Raw genomic sequence first — 11,697 nt, 5'->3', positions numbered from 1 at the left:
CAATTTGTTCATGGGCAGCTCTGCTCTTTCAGGGTTCTCTGCTTCCATTCAGGAAGCATTCATTCTCTTTACATTCTGCATTGCAAAATTACGGCCCCAGTGGTAAGACCTGTGCCTACACACACTGTTCTGTGCCTACCTGAGTGGGTAAATTTAATTCTAGAGTAAAGTGTTGGGAAACATATCAAATCTACAATCTCAAATATAGCCTTAATCTGTAATTAAGTTGCTACTTTATCTTGAGATGCTTGCTTTTTTTCATGACTGGAACTTATTCATTTGACTGGAACAAGGTGAAGAAAGGCAATATGTGTAAAACCCCAACTTTGTCTACAACTTGTTGCTATTGTTACTAAGTCATGTCCAACTCTTTGCAACCCCATCAACTGTAGCACGCCAGGCTCCTCTGTCCATGGAATTTTGTGTTCAATTCACAAAGCATTTTCATGTACATTCTCTTATTTGATTTTCACAGTAACCCTTAGATGTAAGAGGGAAGACATTAACATTTCTTGAGTACATGCCTACTGTTTGTCAGAAATGTGCTATAAGATTTACTTTTATTAAAGTTTAATTAATCTTCACAACTTTCAAAAATAGAATTTGCCCTTATTTTAAAGATCAGAAAATGGAGTTTCAGAGAGGTGAAATGATTTACCTAAAGATAGATAAGCAGTAAGAGGCCGGACCAGAAGTCTGAGCTGACTGTAAACACTAGGATTATGTTCCTCATTCACGTCTCTATTTCTAGGTCCTGGTCTCAAACTTGGCACAGAGAAGGAATTCAGTCAATATTGTTCAAAATTGACTCCAGATAAATGTTCTTTCCACTGCATCATGGAGGGAGAAGAGAGATATTTTAAACTACCAAATTCAAGCAATCTTCCAGCTATAATCCTATTTCCATGGGAGTTGGAAAGTAAGGGAATGGGGGGAACTAAGGCTTGTTTTCTGACATACTTATGTTGCATGTGATACAACAGAAAACAGAAAGGACGGTGACATTTGAGATCTAGTGGGTCACAGCGGCCTTGTCACTGCTAAAGCAGTAAGACCTTGGACACAGTGACTTGCTTGCTCTCACTCACCATTCCCTCATCTGAAAAACAGAAATGCTAAACTCTCTTGGAACTTGTTGTAACCCTGATAGTCTGGGCTTCCCTGGTGGCTCAGAAAGTAATGAATCCGCCTGCAATGCAGGAGTCCTGGGTTCTATCCCTGGGCTAGGAAGAGCCCCTGGAGAAGGGAACAGCTACCCACTACAGTATTCAGACCTGGAGAAAATTCCATGGACAGAGGAGCCTGGCAGGCTACATTTCAGGGGTCGCAAAGAGTTGGACATGACTGAAACCTGATAGTCTACCAATACATGAAACTCAAAGCTCAACTTTGAAAAGAACAAATGCTGCAACTTTCTAAACGACAAAGACTGTGTATTCATTGTGTAGTTATACGGAGAAATTGTAATTTAACACATGGACAAAGGCATCTATAAGTTTTGAATATAACATAGTTCTCACATGTCCACAAGTCTACAAGTCCAGAAATTCCTGAGGATAGAAAGACAGAGACATTAGTCCATAAAATCAGAACATTCCAAACAGAAGTTATCGGATTTCCCTAGTGGTCTAAAGGTTAAGACTCTGCACTTACAATGCAGGGGGCTCAGGTTTGATCCCTGCCTGGGAAACTTAGATCCCACATCTCATGTGGCACAGCGAAAAAAGAAAAAAAGAAAGAAAGAAAGAAATATCCTCCATAAAAGAGGGGATATATGTATATGTATGCCTGATTCACTTTGTTGTACGGCAGTGTAAAGCAACAATGCATGCATGCTAAGTCACTCAGTCATGTCCGACACTTTGTGACTTCATGGACTGTAGCCCATCAGGCTCCTCTCTCCATGGGATTCTCCAGGCAAGAATACTGGAGTGGGTTGCCATTTCCTTCTCCAGTGGATCTTCCTGACCCAGGGATTGAACCTGCGTCTCTTATGTCTCCTGCATTGGCAAGCAGGTTCTTTACCACTAGCACCACCCAAGAAGCCTCAAGGCAACTATACTTCAATGCAAATAAACAGGAAGTTACAGCATATATTCTGTTGGAAAAAGTATTGATCCAAAAGTCATGATTCACAACTTGCCTTTAATACGAAGGCCAAATAGGAAAACAGTTTTGCCTAAGAAAAGAATTAAATGTAACTTCCATCCCGGTTCCTCCCTCCTTTGTGCCTCTTACACACACACACACACACACACACACACACACACACACACACACCCCATAAATGATGTTGTGGCATGAACACACACACAGATAACTTATTTTAAAAGATAGAAAAAGGAAATTAAAAGAAGCAGTCATTTTCTTCTTCACATCTGGCCATATTGCCAGCAACAGGTGATAATGAAGGAAATCTGCAGTGATATGCATCCTGCTATATCTTTGCTGACCTGAGTCTTCCACAGTCAAAAGAAAGCAGGTAATACCCCCCATTAGCAGAAGAAAAGCTTTAAAAATTGCTCAAGTTTACTAGTATCATTATTCTGCTGATTTTTTAGATGCAGATGTAAGATTCAATGTGAAGGTAGAATATACATGTCAAAAAGTACTCTATTCAGTGGCCTAACTTTTGAGAAAATAAACCAGTCTGAAAATTAACTTAATCTATTTACAACAGGTTTAAACCACAATGTTCTGGGGGAAAAAATGAAAAACGCATTCAGATTTTCATTGCCTGCATCCAGAGACATACAGTTGTATACCAATATCTATTGTATACCAATTCTAGCCAAATCATTCCTACAAAGTAGCAGCAAAAGAGTATTTCTCTCCAGATAAGAACCAAGTATTGCCTTACCAATTTTCAAAAGGAAAAAGGGGTGGGTAAAGTGCAATGAATTACTGTCAAACAAAGGTGCTATATATACATCAGAATTATCAAGGAAGTATTTTTTAAAAACCAGATGCAGGTAGTCTCAGCAATATTGACATGCAAATAATTATGTAAAAATATATAAATAATAGCCCAGCAGAATTTTGTAGTCCTTACTCTAGATTTTGCCTCCCTATTGAAAAATCTGAAGTGAAGTTAAAGTCTCTCAGTTGTGTCTGACTCTTTGCAACCCCATGGACTGTGGTCCATGGAATTCTCCAGGCGAGCTTTTCTCTTATCCAAGGGATCTTCCCAACCCAGGGATCAAACCCAGGTCTCCCACATTACAGGCAGATTCTTTACCAGCTGAGCGACAAGAGAAGCCCAAGCATACAGGAGTGTGTAGCCCAACCCTTCTCTAGGGTATCTTCTCAACCCAGGAATCAAACTGCAGTCTCCTGCATTGCAGGCAGATTCTTTACCAACTGAGCTATCGGGAAAGCCCCCCAAAGCCTACAGCACCCAGTATTCTCAGGCAGTCTCTCTCATCCAAGACCTAACCAGGCCTGACCCTGTTTAGCTTCTGAGATTAGACGAGATCGGGTACGTTCAGGATGGTCATAGCCATCACTTCATGGCAAATAGATGGGTAAACAGTAGAAACAGTGACAGACTTTATTTTGGGGGTCTCCAAATTCACTGCAGATGATGACTGCAGCCGTGAAATAAAAGACGCTTGCTCTTTGGAAGAAAAGCTATGACCAACCTACACAGCATATTAAAAAGCAGAGACATTACTTTGCCAGCAAAGGTCTGTCTAGTCAAAGCTATGGTTGTTCCAGTAGTCATGTATGGATGTGAGAGTTGAACTATAAAGAAAGCTGAGCAGCAAAGAAATGATGCTTTTGAACTGTGGCATTGGAGAAGACTCTTGAGAGTCCCTTGGAATGCAAGGAGATCCAACCAGTCCATCCTAAAAGAGATCAGTCCTGGGTGTTCATTGGAAGGACTGATGTTGAAGCTGAAACTCCAATACTTTGGCCACCTGATGTGAAGAACTGACTCACTGGAAAAGCCCCTGATGCTGGGAAAGATTGAGAGCAGGAGGAGAAGGGGACGACAGAGGATGAAATGGTTTGATGGCATCACTGACTTAATGGACATGAGTTTGAGTAAGCTCTGAGAGTTGGTGACGGACAGGGAAGCCTGGCGTACTGTAGTCCATGGGGTCACAAAGAGTCAGACACAACTGAGCGACTGAACTGAACTGATTGATAAATATAACCCTGACACTAGTTATCTAGCCTTAATATCAATAAAAGCCTCTTCCTACTCCTTTAGCATCTTAAGTAATAATGCAGCCAAAATTTAAAGAGTCCCTTATAAATATACCCTTTAATCTTCAAAGCATTTATACATCCATTACCAAACATTATAGAATGTATGAACAAAAAGGGATATCAGGAACAATTTCCTAAAATCCCCTTATTTGACAAATCATTTAAGTCAATAAATACCATTTGGATACTTTCTAAGTAGATGCTATGCTGCCTGTGGATAGGAAGGAAAACAAAATATATGCAGATGTTGTCATCATGGGGTTTTCCTGCTTGTTCAAGTTTATCTAATTTATAAGAGCCTGATCCAAGACTGTGACCCAAATCCCTTATTTCTAAACTCTTTTCAGTATCCAGCATGCCCTTCTGTTCTTCGTCGGTCCTCTAAATCACAGTTACTATGATCCTCATTTTACAAATAAAGCAATGAAGGACAAAAATTTCTATAATAAGCTCCAAGTCATGTACTTAATATGCTTCAAAGCCAGGCTTTGCCCCATGTTTCCAGACACCTAGTCCAGTGTGCTTACTACTATACCAGAAGTAGTAATTAATACTCTAGGAATAGATTGACTAGCATAATTTGGTAGTGAACAGCTGGTTAAAGAGATAACTGTTGGGTGTATTCAAGTTTAGGGGGCAGGAGTTTCTTAACTGATGAGTGATGTGTTACAAGGACACAGAATGGGGATGATAGCAAGTGCATTTAATATTTTCTACCTATGTTCACAATATTTTTACCTGAACAAAAGTCATTCATATTGTCAAATACACTATTATGCTATAATTAAAAAATTACATAATATTACCTATCTTTATCACTATCCAATAAGCACAGAAGCTGGTACATGGTACTAGATATAAATAATATAAAAATGGATAAGATTTGGTCTCTGTCCTAAAACAGACTCACTCAGTGTGTATTAAGTCGCTTCAGTTATACCCAACTTTTTGCGACCCTATGGACTGTAGCCTGCCATGCTCACTGTCCATGGGATTCTCAGGAGGCAATTAGATTAAAGCTTTACTGAGCAAGGCCCTACTCACCAGAGCAAGACCCAGCTTTTCCCAATACCAGTCCCTCCCATTAGGAAGCTTACACAAGCCTCTATACCTTCTCCATCAGAGGGCAGACAAAAGAAGCAAGAAAGAAGTGTTAGTCGTTTAGTTATGTCTGACTCTTTGTGACCCCATGAACTGTAGCCTGCCAGACTCCTCCATCCGTGGGATTTTCCAGACAAGACTACTGGGGTGGGCTGCCATTTCCTTCTCCAGGGGATCTTCTGACCCAGGGATCAAACCTGGGTCTCTCATATTGCAGGCAGACTCTACCATCTGAGCCACCAGGGAAACTGGAAGAAGCAAGAAGAACCACAATCCCACAGCAACTAAAACCAAACCACATTACAGAAAGTTAATCAGTGTGGAAAGGCACAAAGTTATATCCCAGATGAGGGACAAGGTAAAACCCATAAAAACAATTAAATGAAGTGGAGATAGGCAGCCTTCCAGAAAAAGAATTCATAATAATGATAATGAAGATGATTCAGCATCTCAGAAAAAGAATGAAGGCAGAGATTGAGAAGATGCAAGAAATGTTAACCAAAGACCTAGAAGAACTAAAGGACAAACAAACAGAGATGAAGAGTACACCACAAGGAATCCATAACAGAATAACTGAGGCAGAAGAACAGATAAATGACCTGGAGGACAGAATGGTGGAAATCACTGCCACGGAATAGAATATAGAAAAAAGAATGAAAATAAATGAATACAGCCTAAGAGACCTCTGGAACAACATTAAACACACTAACATTCACACTATAGGGGTCTCAGAAGAAGAAGAGAAAGAGAAAGGATCTGAACATATTTGAAGAGATAATAGCTGAAAACATTTCTAACATGGGAAAGGAAATAGTCAACCAAGTCCAGGAAACACAAGGAGTCCCAGGCAGGATAAACCCAAAGAGGAAAACACCAAGACACATATTAATCAAACTGATGAAAATTAAAGACAGAGATAAAATACTAAAAGCAACAACAGAAAAATGACAAATAATATACAAGGGAACTCCCATCAGGCTATCTGACTTCTCAATAGAAGCTCTACAAGCCAGAAAAGAATGGCATGATATATTTAAAGTGATGAAAGGGAAGAACCTACAACCAAGAATACTCTACCCAGCAAGACTCTCCTCCAGATTTAATGGAGAAATCAAAAGCTTTCCAGACAAGCAAAAATTAAGAGAATTCAGTACCACCAAATCAGCTTTAAAACAAATTCTAAAGGAGCTTCTCCAGGCAGGAAACAAGAGAAGGAAAAGAACCTACCCACAGAAAATAAACCCAAAATTAAGAAAACAGTAATAGGATCATACATATCTATAATTACCGTAACTGTAAATGGATTAAATGCACCAACCAAAAGAGACAAACTGGATGAGCAGATGAAAACATGTGCATGTATGCACTTCCACTTACCATATCACTCTACTTGACCCCTCAAATTGCATGTACTTACTTTATATTGTTAGGTTAGTCATGTTCCCATTATGGCTTGCAACTGTAATTATCTTTTATTTTTTGTCTGGTTATTGATTGTGAAAATTGATAAACATCTTTTACTACTGTGATTATGTAACTATCACTCACTTAATACCATTGTATCATGACTGGTAGACAGAAAAATAATAGAATTGTATACCACCACAACTACTATTTAACAGAAAAACTTGTAACCTCTTTTTAAAACCTAGATGCATGTCAGAATTATCTCGGAATTTTTTGAAAAATACAAGTGCCCAATTATTGCTGTTTTCTGGCCAGAGCTCCAGTTGCGTTTCTAAGGAGTAGCCACGTTTAAAACAGCTGGACCAGACGAGGGGCTCATGCTTTTATGCAGTTTGTTTCACTTTGCTACATCATATTCAGTGTTCCCGTTTCATCTCACTTATGTGTCCAATTTCTCCATCTTTTCTATGTTCTTTCTCAAGCCTTTATCAAGCATAGTATAAATGCTTTTTATAAGTATACATAATATGTATTTTGGAAAACTTATGAAATGTTATCTAACTAAAAAATGTGTGACATTTTAATTCTACTCGTTCGACTTAGTATGAATAGAATTCTAGATTTCTAACTTAAAAAAACAGATATGCAACAAGCAACAAAGGTTTACTGTATAGCACAGGGAACTATAGCCAATACCTTGTAGTAAACTATAATGGAAAATAATTTCAAAAATAACATGTGTATATAACATATGTAATAACATATGTATAACTGAATCACACACAATAAAAGAATTATACTTTTTGAAATTTAGTAATGTTTACCGTTTTGTCAGATTTTCTAAATGTCCTATGGACATCTAATAACAATGTATGAGATACAAATTTTAAATTTATTTGTATAGGAAATAAGATTAATATAAATTAATTAAATTAAATCTATTATATTATATTATTAATGACATCACTCAAGATGCTCCTATTCTTGTTTTCACACTTGATAAAATATTCCCAGAGAAATGTTAATATATATATATGATTATATATACTTTTCTTGTCCCTTATATTTCTTCTAATTTTTGCTTTATGTATCTTTGTTGTTAGATGTCTAATGGTTTATGATGTCTATCTTATTTGTGAATTGCACCTTTTATTGTTAAAAATATTGATCTTTATTTCATTTTTAAAAAAGAGGACAAATAAATTATGTCATAGAATGGAATACTATACAACAGTGTAAAATAAAGAACTATAGTTATTGTGCAATAAATGGGTTGAATCTCAAAAAAAAGACAAAAAAGTTCATGTGAACTCTTCTAAAGAATACAAAAGGAGAAAATACTTCCCATTGTCCCTGATATCAGTATATCCCTGATACCAAAACTAGCAAGGACATTACATAAAAGAAAAATTGCAAACCAATACATCTTATAAAAACAAATGCAAAAATCCTAAATAAGGTATTAGTGAATGGATTCAACAATACATAAAATATATCACCAACAAAAGAGTACAATGTTGGATTAACATGTGATAGATTTTATCACCATTTTAATAGATATAAAAATTATTATCTCTAAATATACATAAAAATCACTTGCTAAAATCTAAAATTTGTTAATGATAAAACCCCTCAGTATACTAATAATAAAAGAGAGCTATCAAAGTCTGATAAAAGTTAGCCATAAAAATTCTACAATTAGCATCCTTCTAAATGGTAAAATATTGACCACTTTTCTCTTTAGTTATGAAATTGATAAGGATATCCACATCACCAATTCTATTCAACATTATGCTTTTAATATTGTAAGAAAAATGAAAACAGAGTTTTAAAATTGAAAAGGAAGAAATCATAATGTCAAAATTCATAAAAGATATGGCTAATTCATGTCAATGTATGACAAAAACCACTATAATATTGTAAAGTAATTAGTCTCCAACTGATAAAAATAAATTAAAAAAAAAAGAAATAAAATAGAAAAAAAAGAAAATAAAAAGAATATATAAACTATTAAGATCAGTAAGTAAATATTAATTACATACATAGTGAATACATAGTGAATAAATAGTTTATGAATTCAACATACAAATTATTTTATACATTTTCAAGGAACAAATGGAAAATGTAACTTTTAAAAGAACACCATTTACATAGTATCAAAACATTAAATATATAGGAGTAAATCTAATAAAATCTATACAAGAACTCTACAAGGAAAAACAATAAAACATGTTGAGAGGATTTTTTAAAACCTTAAATAGATACATAAATATGTAATATTCATGGATTAAAAGATGAGTATAAAAATATTAATTCTCTTCAAATTGATCTACAGTGTCAATGCAACCCTCAAATACCAACATGTTAATTGTGTGAGAGAGAAATGGCAAATTTGAAAATATATAAAAACTAAAGGATAAAACTAAAGTATAAAAACTAAAGGAACCTAAGATAGTCAAGACAGAATCTGAGATCTTAAGCTGCTCCATTGCTGATCAGGGAACTAAATCCCACTCGCTAAAACTGAGAGTTCACATGCCACAAATAAAGATTCCGCATGCTGCAGCTGAGACTCACCACAGTCAAATAAACAAATAAATTAAATAAATATTTTTATTTATTTGGCAAAGGATGGGCAAAAGGATACACACACACACAAATATACCAACGGAATAGACTCGATAAAATTCAAGAACAGATTCACACATTAATTATCACATTATTTACTTTAAAGGTACCTGTACCATCAAAATTCTCCAAGCCATGCTTCAACAATATGTGAACCATGAACATCCAGATGTTCAAGCTGGTTTTAGAAAAGGCAGAGGAACCAGAGATCAAATTGCCAACGTCTGCTGGATCATCAGAAAAGCAAGAGAGTTCCAGAAAAACATCTATTTCTGCTTTATTGACTATGCCAAAGCCTTTGACTGTGTGGATCACAATAAACTGTGGAAAATTCTGAAAGAGATGGGAATACCAGACCACCTGACCTGCCTCTTGAGAAATCTGTATGCGGGTCAGGAAACAACAGTTAGAATTGGACATGGACCAACAGACTGGTTCCAAATAGGAAAAGGAGTATGTCAAGGCTGTATATTGTCACCCTGCTTATTTAACTTATATGCAGAGTACATCATGAGAAACACTGGGCTAGAAGAAGCACAAGCTGGAATCAAGACTGCCAGGAGAAATATCAATAACCTCAGATATGCAGATGACACCAACCTTATGGCAGAAAGAGAAGAAGAACTAAAGAGCCTCTTGATGAAAGTGAAAGAGGAGAGTAAAACAGTTGGTTTTAAAGCTCAACATTCAGAAAACGAAGATCATGGCATCTGGTACCTTCACTTCATGGCAAATAGATGGGGAAACAGTGGAAACAATGGCTGGCTTTATTTTCAGTTCAGTTCAGTCGCTCAGTCGTGTCCAATTCTTTGCAACCCCGTGAACTGCAGCACGCCAGGCCTCCCTGTCCATCACCAACTCTCGGAGTTTACTCAGACTCATGTCCATTGAGTCGGTGATGCCATCCAACCATCTCATCCTCTGTCGTCCCCTTCTCCTCCTGCCCCCAATCTTTCCCAGCATCAGGGTCTTTTTAAATGAGTCAGCTCTTCACATCAGGTGGCCAAAGTATTGTAGTTTCAGCTTCAACATCAGTCCTTCCAATGAACACCCAGGGCTGATCTCCTTTAGGATGGACTGGGTGGATCTCCTTGCAGTCCAAGGGACTCTCAAGCATCTTCTCCAACATCACAGTTCTAAAGCATCAATTCTTCAGCACTCAGCTTTTTTTATAGTCCAACTCTCACATCCATACATAACCACTGGAAAAACCATAGCCTTGACTAGACGGACCTTTGTTGGCAAAGTAATGTCTCTGTTTTTCAATATGCTATCTAGGTTGGTCATAACTTTCCTTCCAAGGAGTAAGCGTCTTTTAATTTCATGGCTACAATCACCATCTGCAGTGATTTTGGAGCCCAGAAAAAGACTATTTTGGGGGGCTCCAAAATCACTGCAGATGATGACTGCAGTCGTGAAATTAAAAGACGCTTACTCCTTGGAAGGAAAGTTATGACCAACCCAGAGCAGCATATTAAAAATCAGAGCCATTACTTTGCCAACAAAGGTCTATCTAGTCAAGGCTAATGTTTTTCCAGTGGTCATGTAAGGATGTAAGAGTTGGACTATAAAGAAAGCTGAACACCAAAGAATTGATGCTTTCGAACTGTGGTGTTGGAGAAGACTCTTGAGAGTCCCTTGGGCAGCAAGGAGATCCAACCAGTCCATCCTAAAGGAAATCAGTCCTGAATATTCATTGGAAGGACTAATGTTGAAGCTGAAACTCCAATACTTTGGCTACCTGATGCGAAGAGCTCACTCATTTAAAAAGACCCTGATGCTGGGAGAGAATGAGGGCAGGAGGTGAAGGGGACGAGAGAGGATGAGACGGTTGGATGGCATCACCGACTCAATGGACATGAGTCTGAGTAAACTCCGGGAGTTGGCGATGAACAGGGAAGCCTAGCGTGCTGCAGTCCATGGGGTCACAAAGAGTCAGACATGACTGAGCGACTGAACTGAACTGAACTGAACTGAACTGTACCTTCTAATCCAGGAAGGATAGTCTTTCAAATAAATGGTATTAGAGCAACTGAATATACAAATATGAAAGAATGAACCATGGCTAGTTCAGGCCATACACAAATTAATTTGATGTGGACCACAAACCTAAATGTTAAAGTGAAAAACAGGAAAACATCATCATGACCTTGAATTAGGCAAAACTTTCTTAAAAGAACAAAGAAAGCGTTAACTATTTTTTCAAAAAGATTCAGAGACTGTCTTTAAAATTAAGATATTCTAGCTATCTAAAAGCATAATTTAAAAACAGAGCATCCAAGCCACAGAGAGGAAGAAAATATAATTGATAAACGGGCTAACATCCAGAAACATAAAGAATGTCTA

Source organism: Cervus canadensis, chromosome 14 (assembly GCF_019320065.1).
Source record: "Cervus canadensis isolate Bull #8, Minnesota chromosome 14, ASM1932006v1, whole genome shotgun sequence".
Classification (NCBI taxonomy): Eukaryota; Metazoa; Chordata; class Mammalia; order Artiodactyla; family Cervidae; genus Cervus; species Cervus canadensis.
This window is presented reverse-complemented; position numbering follows the sequence as displayed.